General features: G+C 42.2%; 1 long non-coding RNA gene across 12 annotated transcripts in view; it reads left to right on the top strand.

The window, feature by feature from the left end:
* The window catches only part of LOC129630236 (uncharacterized), a 137809-nt gene that overhangs the window by 109145 nt on the left and 11860 nt on the right, over positions 1-16804 (top strand). For 6 of the 12 annotated variants that reach the window (XR_008703618.1, XR_008703617.1, XR_008703620.1 and 3 more), the window contains one exon: positions 6766-7043. The exons of 2 other annotated variants lie outside the window; for them this stretch is intronic. This is a non-coding gene — a long non-coding RNA (uncharacterized LOC129630236). Of the gene's footprint in view, positions 1-4690; positions 5248-6765; positions 7044-13186; positions 13280-14361; positions 14489-16804 lie in introns of those variants that run through there. 4 more of the 12 variants (XR_008703612.1, XR_008703609.1, XR_008703615.1 and 1 more) reach the window with 4 other exon arrangements.

Below are 16804 nucleotides of genomic sequence, written 5' to 3'. Positions count from 1 at the left end.
GTGGTGGGACCGGATGCCATGATCTTCATTTTCTGAATGTTGAGCTTTAAGCCAACTTTTTCACTCTCCACTTTCACTTTTATCAAGAGACTTTTTAGTTCCTCTTCACTTTCTGCCATAAGGGTGGTGTCATCTGCATATCTGAGGTTATTGATATTTCTCCCGGCAATCTTGATTCCAGTTTGTGTTTCTTCCAGTCCAGCGTTTCTCATGATGTACTCTGCATATAAGTTAAATAAACAGGGTGACAATATACAGCCTTGATGAGCTCCTTTTCCTATTTGGAACCAGTCTGTTGTTCCCTGTCCAGTTCTAACTGTTGCTTCCTGACCTGCATACAAATTTCTCAAGAGGCAAATCAGGTGGTCTGGTATTCCCATCTCTTTCAGAATTTTCCACAGTTTATTGTGATCCACACAATCAAAGGCTTTGGCATAGCACAAATCCTTCACTTCAATGTAAATGTCCTTTGGTATTTGTATTATCATGATGTTATTTCAACTCCAAGTAACTACAGTCTAAAAGTTATTTCAGTGGAAAAATGAGGGGAGTTTCTATGTTTTTTAGTACTGTACAGGCATTTATAGCACTGCTTTTGATGTCTGTTTACTATTTATTTATTTGAAGTATAATTGATTTACAGTGCTTCAGTTATATAGCAAAGTGACTCAGTTATACATGTGTGTATACACACATATACACAAACTTTTTCAGATTCCTTTCCATCATAGGTTATTAAAAGATGTTGGAAATAGTTCCCTGTGCTATACAGTAGGGCATTGTTTTTTATTTTAGGTATAGGAATGGGTATCTGCTAATCCAAAATTCCCAGTTTATCCCTCTCCACCTTTGGTAACTATAAGTTTGTTTTCTGTATCTGTGAGTCTATTTCTGTTTTATAAATAAGTTCATTTGTATCATATTTTTAGATTCCACATGTAAGGACAATCACGATATTTGTCTTTGTCTGACTTACTTCACTTAGTATGATTATCTCTAGGTCCATCCCTGTTGGTGCAAATGGCATTATTTTGTTCTTTTTAATGGCTGAGTAATATTCCATTGTGTGTGTGTGTGTGTGTGTGTGTGTGTGTACCACCTTCTTTATCCATTCATCTGTTCTTGGACAAATAGGTTGCCTCCCTGTCTTGGCTCTTATAAACATCACTGCAGTGAACACTCTGGTGCATGTCCCCTTTCAAACCTTGATTTTCTTTTAATGTGTGCCTAGGAGTGGGATTGTTGGATCATATGGTAGCTCTGTTTTTAGTTTCTTGAGGAGCCTCCAGAGCTATTTTCCACAGTGGCTGCACCCTCCAACAACACAGTAGGAGGGTTATCTTTTCTCCATGCCCTATATGAGGGGAGTTTCAATGCCAGATGCCACACACACATCCTTGCTCTTTCAGTAGTGGGGCTGAGGTCTGAATGCCTGATCTTCCATTAGAGGAACAATAGGAATTTCTTACTCAGCCAGGATAATAGGCATCTGTGGCACAGGGCCCTGAATGCCCTGGGGCTTCCAGCCTTGGCATAGGCCCTAAGCAGAACCTAATGTGGGTCACTATGCGTGGAGCTGTGGGGACATTCAGGGAGGCAGGGTCTTGGGGAAAAACAACCTCAAGTCAGGCAGGGTCCAACTATATACTCTGATAAAACAATAAAATTCAGTAACATATTCTTTTGACCCTGTAGTCCCTGCAGAAATCTAGCATCAGAAATAAAAGAATCTATATATAAGGGGACACGCACATACACATACATACATGTAGTGGCACTCTTTTTTGGCAGCAAAATCAAGATAACAGCATAAGTGTCCATCAATGGCCAAATAAATTATAGTGCATGTTTAAAATGGAATATTATGCACCTGTTTAAAATTCCAGTTAGTTTTGGAAGGATGGCCATGAGGTATTGTTAAAAGGGAAAAGCAATGTAAATGATATGTATATTCTAATTCAAGTTTTGTCAGATGGTATCTGCAACAACCAAAAGGAAACTGAGTCTGCCCTCTGTCTGCATCTGTGAATAAAAGTTGGTCTCAGAGTGGAGAAACAGGTCGGGTGAACTCATACTAAGGATCACTCTCATTCTATCAAGGAAGAAGGGGCCTGGGGGGGATTAGCCATTTCATTCTCTTTGTGCTTTTTTGGCTTGTTTCACTTGTTTTAGAAGCACATGGTGATTTTCTAAGTATAAAGATGGAGATAATAGTAGTTCTTAGAATAGCAGAAGCTCCAAACATACCTCTAAGAGCAGAGGAAGTAGGGATGAAATGGGAGAAGGCGAGACGTTTCTGGGGAATAGCAGCTTCACCCTATGTATTCCTATATGCAGGAAAAAAAATCTTATTTTGTACCTATAGCTCCTAGTGCCATACCTGGATCAGATATTTTCAGGGTGTTGTGATCTGGGGAGTGAAGGTCATTTCCAACTTCTGCCCCACCTGCCACCCTCCTTCCACCCCAACACACACTCACTCACACACACACACACACACACACACACACAGAATAGTGGGACAGGCAGGAGTCTGAGAGCTATAGATGGTATTATTTTTATATATAAGCCATTGAGAAGACAGGCATGGGGTCTTAAGTGGGGGCTAACTTTCTGGCAGAGGAGTCCATTAAGTCATTTGCACCTTAATTGAGAACGAGCTCGTGAGGATATTTTCTTATTGTCTTGTCTGTGTTTTGACAGAATGACCCAAGAAATGTGCCAAATAGAGACTGACTAATAGTTCTATTAGATTATTTATATCTTGTTGAACAAACATTTCTCGGCTCAGAGAGTCATCTGCCCATTGTGATATTTTGATATCATGAATATCATCATCATCGCTAATGCGCCTTGAGTGCTCATGTTCCAGGCACTCTGTAAAGGCTTTATATCCATTATCTCATTTTGTTTGCGTAATAGCCCTATGAGGTAGGTTCTATTATTATCCTTATTTTACAGAAAGGGAAACTGAGCCAAGATTCAAAAACACATGATCTCTGACTTCAAACCCACACTCCTAATAAACTTGGGAGGCCAGTCGTTAGTTACCACAACTGTTTAATTTCAGATGGTTTGGTTTGAGACCCTAGATCCGTGGTCTCAAGCTGAGTCAACAGCATGTCATAGTTGTTAAAACAACGGTCCCACATAGCTTTAATGGAAGTCCAGGCTTGCCTGGAAAATCCCATGGATGGAGGAGGCTCCAGTCCATGGGGTCGCAGAGAGTCGGACACGACTGAAGCGACTTAGCAGCAGCAGGATTGTAATGTAATTAAGTAACTGGCCCGTCAGACTCTTGCTCAGAACGCATCAGGAACAGTTTTTCCTTTGGACAATACATTTTCAAAGTGAGCATGCACAAACAAGAGTGTTTCAGAGAAGCGTGACAAGGAATTTTCAAGCTACTCTGTGTAAGGACTGACTCTAGGCCAGGCTCTCTACGGAGCATTTTACACGCATCCCATTCTTCCCCTTTTTCATTCTCATAAGGTTTTAAGAGCTGTGCTCTCAATCTTTCACAGAAGAAAAAAACTGGGCTCAGAGCATTCAAAAATCTTGCCCCAGGTCATACAGCTGATAAACTTGAGCTAGGATTTCATACCAGGCTTGTCCAAGACCAGAGCCTGGGACACCGCCTCTAAGCCGGGACCCAGGAGACTGCGGCCTGCAAGCATCAGTAAAAGAATTTCAGGATGAGCCCTGAGAAAAAGTGGGACTTTGGTGAAAACCTCAAGAATTATCTTCGGGTGCCTAGATAAATACATTACAAAGATATATTTTGTTGGACCCACAGAGGTGGTTACTATTGTTTTCTTTTCAAGGAGAATTTTACATGGTGATCCTTATTTCTTAGTTTTCTTAAAATTTGCAAGCCACATTAGGTTAGCATGTCTAGCTTCTAAGCTGCATAGTATCTTTGCCAATGAAAGGACATAGGTTGGCCAGATCTTGATAGTATCCAGAATACCTTACAGAATCTCCTATTTTTGGTTCCTTTAAGTGATCCACCTGGCTCCAGGGGAGAGGAAGGGAAGGAACATTTGTGTTCTGTCTAGCTCCTGAAAACAGTCAGCAGAAGGAGGCCATTTCCTTTCTATCCTGCAAAAGTCCTTTCTATCCAGTAGAGCTCGTTGCACATTTAAACCAAAAACCTCATGAGGCAGTGAGGTTCTCATCTGTGGAAGGAATCAAGTGCAGTTTGTCAGATTCTATGTAAGGCTAAGATACTGGAGTAGATGACTTCTATCATTCCATATGTTCTGACTCTTAGTAGGTTTTTCATATCTACCTGTAGGTTTCAAGTCCCAGCTAGAACATTTTCTTGAAGGGCTATTTTCTATTAGGAAAGCAATACCTGTCAAATAGAGAAGAAAATTGGTGCTATGTATGCATGTTTGCCACCAAACAGGTATTATCTTAATGATAAAATATTAGCTAGAAAGAGCAGATGACTGTAGCCAGACATTTTAGTCAGGATTTTCTTTGCCTACAAGTACCAGGATTTTGTTTTCTGCCAGCTGATTTGCCTATAAGCTATTACAAGATTCTTATGGGTGGACATTTACAAATAATGTTTGAATTCCCAGGGGTAAAGGGACTTCTTGACAGATCTAACCTGAGAATGTTACAGAGGGGTTTAGAGAAAATTATTAAAAGGTCCATCTAGTCAAGGCTATGGTTTTTCCAGTAGTCATGTATGGATGTGAGAGTTGGACTATAAAGAAAGCTGAGCGCCGAAGAATTGATGCTTTTGAACTGTGGTGGTGCAGAACACTCTTGAGAGTCCCTTGGACTGCAAGGAGATCCAACCAGTCCATCCTAAAGGACATCAGTCCCGGGTATTCATTGGAAGGACTAATGTTGAAACTGAAACTCCAATAGTTTGGCCACCTGATGCAAAGAGCTGACTCATTTGAAAAGACCCTGATGCTGGGAAAGATTGAAGGTGGGAGGAGAAGGGGACGACAGAGGATGAGATGATTGGATGGCATCACCAACTCAACGGACATATATTTGGGTAGACTCTGGGAGTTGGTGATGGACAGGGAGGCCTGGCGTGCTGCAGTCCATAGGGTCACAAAGAATTGGACACGACTGAGCAACTGAACTGAACTGAAGCTCATCAAATAAGAAAGGCAATCAGAGAGACAATTGATAGAACTCCTTGTTTATAAAACTTCAGTAAATAAATGGTGTGATGATAGTTTGAAAATCTTTACATGTAATATCTTTTAATTTATGTAACTAAATTTATTAAAAAATTTTTTTTAATTTAAATTTATTTATTTTAATTGGAGGCTAATTACTTTACAATATTGTATTGGTTTTACCATATATCAATATGAATCTGCCATGGGTGTACACGTGTTCCCCATCCTGAAACCCCCTCCCACCTCCCTCCCCATACCATCCCTCTGGGTCATCCCAGTGCACCAGCCCCAAGCATCCTGTATCCTGCATCGAACCTGGACTGGCGATTCGTTTCTTATATGATCTTATACATGTTTCAATGCCATTCTCCCAAATCATCCCACCCTTTCCCTCTCCCACAGAGTTGAAAAGACTGTTCTATACATCTGTGTCTCTTTTGCTGTCTCGCATATAGTATATGTAACTAAATTTAAAATGTAAAGTTGCCTTTAGTTATAGCTATATGGGTGGTTATATGTGACAATGTGTAGACAGTATATCTATGATAATACTAACGGTTTTAATTGTCTTTTTCAAAGCTTCATACCACCATTGGCTTTAATTCACATGACAATTTTCTGAGGTATTTTGTTCGGGCAACATACATGACATTACAGTGTTCTGTCCTGTGATAGAGTGATTTGTGTTCACACAATTTCCCACTAACTAGGATGGGAATTATTTCATAAAAATGAAGTGTCTTCTTAATTTTCCCCCTATATCCCCTAGCAGAGTATCTTAAGCTTGATATGTTTTGTTGACTATGTAAAATTACAATGAAGATTTTAATTGCTCCCAAATTTACCCACTGCATGTATGAAACACCTTCTAAATGGTGCCACAGTCCTTAACTTGGGGTGGGAGTGGAACATAAATGAGGGGTGTGGAGGCACATGTAAGAATAATGTGGGCACATACATGGATGGCAGGTCACGTTTGGCCTCGGTGTTGGGGAGAGCAAGTGCTCTCTCTGCCTCCTCTGGCTGCTCGGCACCCAGAGTGCTTCCCCATATGCTTTCCTGTACATTTCTGGATTATACGTAAGGTCCTATGGGTGAATTAGGTTCTGCCAGTTAGACGTACTTCTGTGAAACGTGGGAAATGGGACTGAGGCATCTCTCTGTTCCTGTTTTACTTGGGAAATCAGGTTGCAGGCTGTAGAGAGGCCGCTGTTGCAGGGGCCCAGGGCTGGTTGATGCAGTATTGTGTTCATGAAGAACTAGAAACGACATGATATGGCTTATATGTGGAATCTAAAAAAAAGATACTCATGAACTTGCATACAAAACAGCAGTAGATCCACAGACATAGAAAACAAACTTATAGTTATTGAAGGGGAGGGAGAAGACAGGATAAATTAGATGTTTGGAATAACAGATACACACTGCTATATATAAGACAGGTAACCAACAAGGGCTGACCATATAGCGCAGAGAACTATCCTCAGTACATTGCAATAACCTATAAGGGAAAAGAATATGAAAAAAGATTGTGCGTGTGTGTGTGTGTATGTGTATGTATATGTATATAGGGACTTCCCTAGTGGTTCAGCAGTGAAATATCTGCCTGCAGTTTTTCCTGCCTGCCTCAGGAGACACCAGAGACACAGGTTCGATCCCTGGGTTGGGAAGATCCCCTGGAAGAGGAAATGGCAACCCAGTCCAGTATTCTTGCCTGGAAAATCCCATGGACCGAGGAGCCTGGGAGGCTACAATCTATGGGGTCGCAAAGAATCGGACACGACAGAATGTATGCAAATGTGAAACTGAATCATTTCACTACACACCTGAAACTAAAACAGCATTGTAAATCAGCTATTCTTCAATTTAAAAGATTTTAATGGGAAATAAATTGACTTTTAAATGTAACATTTATGGTAGAATATTTTAACTTTATGTAAAAGTTAGAAAGATGGTACAGAGAGATCCCATATATTCCATACCCCCTCTCCTCTATTATTAATACCCTAAATTGGTATGGTGCATGTGTTAAAATTATTGAACTAATATTGGTATATTATTATTAATACTGACTCAGATTTCCTCGGTTTTCTCCTTATATCTCTTTTGTACCCAGGATCCCATTCAAGATAGCACTTTGCATTTAGTCTTCAAGCCTTTTCTTGACTGTGACAATTTTTTAGACTTTCCTTGTTTTGATGACCCTGAAAGTTTTGAAGATATTGGTCAGGTATTTTGTAAAAGGCCCATACATTTGAATTTGTCTGATGTTTTCTTATAATTAGGCAGAGGGGAGTTAGCTTCACCTGCCTGAAGGTAGAGAATCTACATAATTTATGTAGAATTCCTTGACCTAAGAGATTTGTCTTTCTTTCTCCATTTATTACTTTGTTCAGTCATTTTTTACTATCAGTCTAGACTCAGAGATATTTATTTTATATTTTGAGTTATAGTTCAATATGCCATTATTTATTTCGTTACTCAAATGATTCCAACACTAGCCACGGGGAGCTCTTTCAGTTGACTCCTAGTTATAACCCCATCATTCTGGCTTGCTGTTGTTGTTTTTAACACTTTCTTATTTTCTTATCGGGTGCTTTAAGATGCTACAGGCTTATCTTGTATATTCCCTAGAATCAGCCACTGATGAACTGATTTTTAAATGTTTTCTCTCTCTCCATTTATTTTTTAGAAATAATGGGCAGAACAGCAAATCTGTAGGCTAGACCCAAGCTAGATCAGTTTTGCTGGCAGATACTATTTCCAGACTCTTGAGTCTTAGGTGTCCATCTTCACCTTCCCTGCTCTCTACTCAGTTCTAAGTCTGAATCTATTCTCATTCTCTTCATTCATACTAAAGGAGAAATGACTGGCCATGATTCTTCTATTTTAAAAAACAGGTTAGTACGTATTAAAATAAATCAATCACTTAGAGTGCACGGTAGAAGGTTCAGAAGAAATACAGTGATCCTGCACACACCCTCTTCCAAAAAGGTAAAGTCTACTTGTACACAATAGTCTACATACAGTAAGAGTTGACGTGTGATAAAACCAAAATGTAGTAAATGGCCAAGTGGGCAACCTGCATGTGTGAAATCGAGATAGCACAACAAAAGAGCAAGCAGTGGAGACTCTCGGGACTCAAGAGCGACTGGCTGGTGGCCCCTGTGGAGAGGGAGAGAACCCTGGCATCATCTAAATGGTCTGAGGACAAGTCGACCCTATGTGATTCTTGCCCTGCAGGGAAGAGGGCTCAGTTTTGGCGGATCTGATTCTCAATAGAAACTCAAACACTTCAGTTAGCACCGCTATAATTTCTTGGTTCTGTACATAATGCTATTATGGTTTCCAAATTTTGAGATTCAGTTATCTTTTAGGCCCCATCTGCTGGGAAGGATATGGCTGACCTAACTGCAATAGAATGGGAAAGTTTCTGGAAGTCTTGCCTATACCTAGGGTCTTGTCAGGAGGCCCTGGGTCAGACTGTGGCGACAGCTGCTGCTTGCGAGTGGAAGGTCCACTCACAATATTTTGTCAGTATCGCCATCAAGGAAAGCTGATGTTGCAAGACTTAAACAGCAACTTGACCAGCAGATGTTGTGCTGCCTTGCTTTGCTTCCTGCAGTTTTTTCAGATTTACTGAAAACATTCTCAGCCGTCGTAGCCTGACTGGGGTGCTATGTGACTCAGGGCTGCAGTAAAATAATTGTCATTACTAACTAAGCCAGGCACTTAGGGAATAGTTGACTTTGTACATTTAGTGAGTAGGGTCTTGGAGCATAGAGCCAGACGCTCCCCTGCAGATCCAGTGCCTGGGAGTCAGCACCCCCAACCCCCAAGACTTGCATTCTGGGGCTCTTTGCCATCTATCGCTTTTGAGGCTGAGCGAGACCTGTAAAGTCTTTTCTCCCAACAAAGAAAGCCAGGCTGAGAGGCTCAGCCGCTGGGTGAGGGTACACCCTCTAGCCCCTCTTACCCATGCCCCCAAAGCCCACTGAGCAGCCAGTCTGCAGGGGATCCCCTGGAAACCACCTGCCCCGCTGCTTCAGGATTAATGGAATCAAGTGAGGCAGCAAAAATACCATGACAGAACCTTATGCTTCCAATCCTCTCGGTGTCATTTAGCTAAAGAAACCGTCAACAAAAACGAAGGAGAAGAAAACAGCTGGTGGTATAATCCTGCTTTATTCTTCAGAAGAAAGCAGAGGGGAGAAGGAGTCCTGATTTTCACATCTTAGAGGACTCGATTGGTGGAAACATCAAGGGAACTGGCTGTGTTTGTGTGTGTGTGTGTCTGTGTGTGTGAGTGGTTGTAACTTCAATTTGATTGTGAAATGTTAGAGCTGGCTTTTAGCTGCAGCCCTGCCTTCTCCAAGGTCATCCTTTGTGACCTCTACAGAATGTGACTTCAGACGACTCAATTTCAGGGATTTCATACCTCTTTATTGTAAACCCAGCAGTGAGAGGCACATTTGATTTCCTTGAAAAGAGAAACCAAGACACTGAGTAGACTCAGCTGACTGGTGTGGTCGGGAGCTAAGGGCATGGGCAGGGTCTGACACGGGAGTTCCATCCACTGGCAAACAGCACTCACTGTTTCTTGACAAATTTCAAATTTTACTCTTGAGTCATGAGTTTGTTTGTTCAAAGATATAGAATCAGGCACTCGCGTGTGCCCTCAGTAATGCAGGGGTTTGCAGGAGGTGACAGCAAATGGGAAAAGTCAGAGATGCAAATGGCTAAGGCAGATTAGCAGGTACTTCACTTTCGTTTTGAACTCTCTACCTCTCTGCTTTCTGGGGATTAGATTTCCCCCTCCTGAGAGAGCAGACTGCCTCTGCTGGAGAGCCCAGATGCTGGCTGGAGCCTCATTTGAGAGAGTCTGTCTGTCCTGCTGTCACTTAGCCCTAGGCTCATTAAAAAAAAAATTTCTCAAACTTATGTTCAGAGCTAAATAGATTTGGAATGGTGGAGAATCCTGGAGAATTGGTTGCTGAACCCAGGGCAAAATGATTACAATGTAAAATAACACTTTTTAGAAAACCTCAAATTTTAAGTCTTGTTCTGGAGTTTGGGAATTACAGAGCCATGGTGAACAGTGGCTGAGTCATGATGTAGCAAGTCAGTATATACAGCTTTTCCCGAAGACTGAAAATAAAAGGAGAAGGGGGTGGTGGAGGATGAGATGTCACACAGCATCACCGACTCAGTGGACATGAATTTGAGCAAGCTCCGGGAGATAGTGAAGGACAGGGAAGCGTAACGTGCTGCAGTCCATGAGATTGGAAAGAGTGGGACAGGACTGAGCGACTGAACAACAACAGCAGCAACAACAAAGTACATGTTATCAAGGTCGTCTACGTTAAAAAAAATCAGAAGTGATACCTACCAAAATCACTTATACCTTTAAATAACAGAATCTGTGTGGCTTAATACCAAGTGCTTTATTTAGGTTAATAAAAGTGAATATTTATCAAATGTTTATTATATGCCAAGGACTGCATTGAGTGAGCACTTTACATAAACTATTGAATTTAATTCTCACAGTTCTGTGAAAGAACACGATTATCCTTATCTTGCAAATGGATAAATTCAAGCATGAAGAGGATGCTTAACAGGACCACGATGGCACAGCTGATGAGTAGGCAGAGCTGGGACTCAAACCCAGGGATCCAGAGGCCCAGGGGCTGACCTGCCACCCACTGATTGGAGCGTGCATACCTCCGTTTCCATTACTCCATACCGCACCCTTTCTCTGGGCTCCAACTCTACTTCTTTCTGGAATTTTAGGTTTCCTATCTGGGAACGCTTAGAGGTGGCCAGCTGGCTCTGAGCGTGTCCCCTTGGCAGCGGTGACGCTCAAGGTGCCACATACCGGCAGCACGAGCTTGGCTGTGTACTTGCTGTGCTACTCTACCTTTCTGTTACAACACGGTCCACACCCAAGAATTAATTATATTTAACACAGACTAGACAAGCCAAAGTTCAGAGACAGTTAGGAAAGAGTCTCTTCTACCAATTTATGTGAACGTTGAAAAAGTACTTAGGGAAACTATTCTCTCAAATGAGGAGTGAGGGTGGTGCAGCCAACAAAGCCCAGGTCCCATAAAATCCGCAAGTGTAACTTTTTCCATGAGTATTCTTCCATGATTTTAAATGGTGTTAAGCCAGCCTCACTTTTCTCCACTCTCCAGCGCTCAGCAATTTTTTTCCCTTTAAAGATTTTTCTTTTTACAACCTTTCTTTGTAAATGCACGCTAGCTTTTAGTAACAAATGGGAACAGTCCTTTCTTGGTACTTTCTTTGTTACTTTTTCAAAATAGGACTTTGGGAGTCTGGTACTCTAATCTAGTTGCTAGTACATTACAACATTGCTGTTGCTAGTACATTACAACATTGCTGTTGCTAGTACATTATTTAGATTCCTTCTCTGCCGTGATTTTGGTCAGGTACTCGTTTGAAAAGAAGATGGAGAAAGGAGCTCACCTGTAAGGAAGATTTCAGGTCCATCAGTAGGGAAACGGCAGAAACTTTGGTGTATTTATGCTCTATAAGTGCCAGCATAGTTATTATAAAAATGATAAGATACACAGTGGGTTCTAACTGGTAAAGCAAAATCCAAATATAAATGTATAACAGTATTTTTCATTTCATTTATGTAACAAACAGTCACCAAGCAATGCTATATCTCTTACTTGTGAGGACGCATACATGATTGCAGATGAATAGAACAAGGTCTTGAGATCTTTCAAGAGGCATTTCAAACCATACCAACACTCTCAGGAAGGCGAGAACAGAAGCTATAAGGAATGAGCAGTGATAATGGGAATTTGAGCCATATCTGTATGTCTCTAATGTGAAAAGAAATACGAATCCATGGCTTTCTTCTATAATTAATTAATTTTAAAAATGTAAAAGAATAACTTCAGTTTTAGGAAAGGCTACTGGTGCTGCTGCTGCTGCTGCTGCTGCTAAGTCGCTTCAGTCGTGTTTGACTCTGTGCGACCCCATAGATGGCAGGCCATCAGGCACCCCGTCCCGGGGATTTTCCAGGCAAGAACACTGGAGTGGGTTGCCATTTCCTTCTCCAATGCGTGAAAGTGAAGTCGCTCAGTCGGGTCCGACTCTTAGCGACCCCATGGACTGCAGCCTACCAGGCTCCTCCATCCATGGGATTTTCCAGGCAAGAGTACTGGAGTGGGGTGCCATTGCCTTCTCCAAGGAAAGGCTACAGTGGTCCCCAAATTAGAGACTTTTACTTATTTCTTGCTGCATATAATCCCTTATTGCCTTTTATTTGGCTGTACCAGGTCTTAGCTGGGCATGTGGATTCTAGTTCCTTGAGCAGGGATCAAACCCCTGCCTCCTACATTGGGATCTCAGACTCTTAACCGCTTGATCATCAGGGAAGTCCCCCTTATTGCCTTTTATTCACAAGTGCAGTTAGAATTGAAATGTAAATTCTCCTGGATTAGGTCACAAGGAAAGCTCACCTTCCAGCAAAGTGTAAAATGGTGAGAGTCTCCTTGAGGTCATCTTTTGTTTGGCAGGTAGCTTCCTCAGAGCTGAGGAAGCCTGGCTTATCCTGGAGTCAGCTTTATGTTTCTTCTGAGGGTTACCCTGGCTTAAGGGGGGGGTGTGTGTGTGTGTGTGGCAAGTCTCTCAGGAGGGTTTTCCCAGCTTTTAAAATTGTTTTATTTTTGCTGAAATCTACATCCAAAGTTCTGCCCAAGCAGCTCACCTCTTTGGTAAATTTTTATAGAGTTCAGATTTGGGGGGAAACCAAGGCAAAACCAAACATCAAGCCAAGAGCACCTCATTGCAATGGTGACCATATATCTTCTTCTTAATGATCTCAACAATCTGTGAATTTTGATGACCAAGAACACATCATCTTGGCTGAAATACAATCCAAAAACTCCAAACCTGCGTGCCTTAGCACCCAATCTCCCAGGGAACTGGACCTTCAGGCCCTCCTGGTAGAAATGACCTGGTGATGAGTTAGTGGCCTCACATGCTCTGTGTACTTTCAGTGCATCTGGGCTGATTCACGGTGGTCACCCTGCCTCAAGAAGATTTGCTACAGAATCTCTGAGCTTGGAGCAATGAAGGAATTGAGAAATTGGGTAAGGACTGGGGCTGAGTGGTCCAAGGTAAAGCAGGGCAGGGGAGAAGCAGGGAAAGTAAGATGAGAGGGTGCAAGGAGGAAGGGTGGGCTGCAGAGCAGGTGAAGGAAGAGCTGGAAGCTTCAGAGGGTCTGGGTAGGGGGATAAAATGGGGAGCAGAATAGAGTGTGACTTAGATGCACCAGATTGTTGAGATGGGACCTCACTGTATCTCTGAGACTATTTCCAGTTTGGATTCAGCTTTCTCCCTCACTCATCGACCATCATACCCCAAAGCAACTTCCGTAAACCAATCCTCTTAAGTGGCCACGAAGGACTTTCTGTGCCAGCTGAGGTGCAGAACTAGCTCCACTTTGAACCAGATGGCCTCCCTCCAGCTGTTTCTCCTAGACAGGGAGCTGCTCCCAACAGCCACATTCTGATTTTCCTGGGTCCTTGAGATTTTGTGTTTGTGGGCCCCTCCCACTAAAAGACAGTGTTAAAAAATTGTATTTTATAATTGCGTCGGAATAAAGGCAAATATCGGAGAAGGCAATGGCACCCCACTCCAGTACTCTTGCCTGGAAAATCCCATGGATGGAGGAGCCTGGTGGGCTGCAGTCCATGGGGTCGCTACAAGTCGGACATGACTGAGCGACTTCACTTTCACTTTTCACTTTCATGCTTTGGAGAAGGAAATGGCAACCCACTCCAGTGTTCTTGCCTGGAGAATCCCAGGGACGGGGGAGCCTATGGGGTCTATGGGGTCGCACAGAGTTGGACACGACTGAAGCGACTTAGCAGCAGCAGCAAAGGCAAATATGGGGCTTCCCTGGTGGCTTAGATGGTAAAGAATCTGCCTGTCAATGCAGGAGACCTGGGTTCAGTCCCTGGGTTGGGAAGATCCCCTGGAGGAGGAAATGGCAACTATTCCAGTATTCTTGCCTGGAGAATCCCATGGACAGAGGAGCCTGTTGGGCCACAGTCCATGGGGTCACCAAGAGTCAGACACGCCGAGCCACTAGCACTTTCACTTTCAAAGGTAAATATGTATATCTTAAAATTCTTTGATTTTAAGTTTCATTTTTCTTCTGATTTTAAAGGAATGAGGACATTTTTGTGGAAGCCCCACCCCTACCCCCACAGTAGTACTGTGAACCCTAAGCGCTGTGCCTGATGGACAAGTCAGCCCTGCTGCAAATGATTGACAGCGTATTAATTTTCTCCTATAAATAAATTTAGCCTTGAATCGTAAGCTTTCCAGGAACTCAAAATCTGGCTCTTCTGTGCTTTTAAGTTTCCTGATGTTCTTTTGGCAACCCCCCTGCTCAAATAAATAAATCAATACAAGCATAAAATCTGATTTTAAAATCAGAGTTTTAAATCAGGCCTTTAAATCTCAGAGGGTTTGTCAAGATAGAAAATCAAATCTCTTTTAACGAGTAATTACCATGTGCTGTTTAATAAATAATCCTATAAATTCCTATGAGTTAGCTAGTGTGACCCTTTTAAAGAATGACCTTCACAAAGGGCCTCGATGTGGGCAGGAACATGTCACACACCAGACAGAGTTGGAGAGGAGGCTGAAGCTCTGTCTTTCCCTTGCCCTCGTTGTTCTCTCTGCTTGGATTTCTCTTCCTCCAGATTCCGACCCTGGCTTTTCTGACCCTTCTTTCTTTCAGGGCTCAGTTTATGCGGAGCCTGCTCTGAGGACAACCCTTAGGTGATCCTTGATTGTATGACACAGTGGTAGTCTGCCAGGCATTGCGTTTTCCATTATCTGGGCTTCTTTCCCATTTTCTCTCTCTCTTGTGTGTGTGTCCATATTATGTATCAGTCTCTTTCTCCCTATCTCTCACCACCGTCCAAGGGTATGGACTCTATGATCTCAAGGATCCTTTCTCTCTCTCTTGTTTACCATGGGCCTGGCACACAGCGTGTGGTCAGTACAGAGCTGTTGATGGAATGACTCAGAGTCTGTATGCATATCCCCTGCCTCCGGGGAAGGATTTTTTTTTTTTTTTTCCCTTAAATTGGATTCAACCAAGCAAATTTTAAGTTGAGGTGGTATGACTTAATGAACAGGAAGTACAGACTGAAAGTTCACAGGCTCTGTGAATTTTTGAGAATTTGTTTGACCTTGTGTTTCAACTTCTTAAAAAAAAAAAAGCAAGAATGAGAGAACAATACCTCCCACTCTAAAAATAATAGAAAAAGGAAATGCACCTTTAAATTGGATAAATGATCATATTAGTGAAGGTTAAGGTAGCCCGAGAAATGTTGTCATGGGACACTTGAGACATGGCTCATCAATATTACAGTAAGCAATGAGCTCTGAGATGACCCATTATGAGGTGCTTTCTGGAGAGAGCTCTGAAAAGCCAGAAGGAAACAATGACTCAGCCTTGTTACTCACCTCTGATGCAAAGAACTTTGAGCTCTGGGCAATGATTTCACATTGTGTTGCCATCACTTGATGCTACAGGAGGTTCCCCGGGGGACTGAGAATTCTGACAATTTGGGAAATAAGACTCTCCGAAGAATGGGATGAAATCAAACCTTTGGGAGATTTGGGGGAGCTTCTCTGGATTTGCTACAAACTTTAGTACTTCTTCTTCTGTGTCAGAAGGGTAAAATGAGAAGCAGTACTTGAGTAGACACTTCTGTCAACAGCCTTTGGGGTCCAGGTGGGAGCTCTGCATGGCTTGGAAGCATTCTGATGTCCTGGCATTGATCCTTCATGGTAGAAACCATCTCTGGGGTCCAAGATTGTGCATCTCAACAATGGCAACCTTATGGCTGCTGGATTTTCGCTTGCATGGTCATTGATCTCTCAATGTCCAGCTTATCACTTTGCAGAGCACTTTGGGACAAGTAGGGTCTAATTCTGCCCCAGAATAACAGAGACTGATAAATATTTAAGGCTGTAATTTTATATTGGCTTTATAGAGGCTTACATATACAACTCTTTTGCAGTTAGAGAGGAGTATATTCAGAGCAGGTATTTTCCAGTTAAACACATGCATCTTTGTATATTTGACTCTCTAAAAATATCCTTTTGTAATTGCAGTCTTTAAAGAAGTCAGCCAACATTAACCAGACAGCAATGTTGGCAGATGCCTTTTATAGCCTAAAGAACATAGCTGGGGAAGCTGAGAGACTCCTCTTCTGTGTTGAATTGGAAAGCCCCTCATGGCAGTAGTCTGGCTGTGCTCTGTTTGCCTTGCTTGCAGCACAGCACACACTTATTCTGTAAGAAAAGGCTTGTGAAATTGTCTGTATCCGTGCTCATTACCATATCATCTTCAAGCCTCAGCTTTTTTTTTTGTTCAGAGTGGTTAGGGCATTGACACACTTGGGACCCATTTGTTTATATTTTGCATAAGGAGTCCTATATTTTATTAATTCATCAGGAAAAAAATGTGCTTTAGTGACTGATTCTTTGGGAGGAAATTCAGTGTCTCATTAGAGATCATCATGGTAGCTTAATACAATTATGTATATCAGACTGAATGACACTTGACATGGTAGTGTGAGACAGAAAAG

This window comes from Bubalus kerabau, chromosome 1 (genome assembly GCF_029407905.1).
Source record: "Bubalus kerabau isolate K-KA32 ecotype Philippines breed swamp buffalo chromosome 1, PCC_UOA_SB_1v2, whole genome shotgun sequence".
Taxonomy (NCBI): domain Eukaryota; kingdom Metazoa; phylum Chordata; class Mammalia; order Artiodactyla; family Bovidae; genus Bubalus; species Bubalus kerabau.
This window is presented reverse-complemented; position numbering and strand designations above follow the sequence as displayed.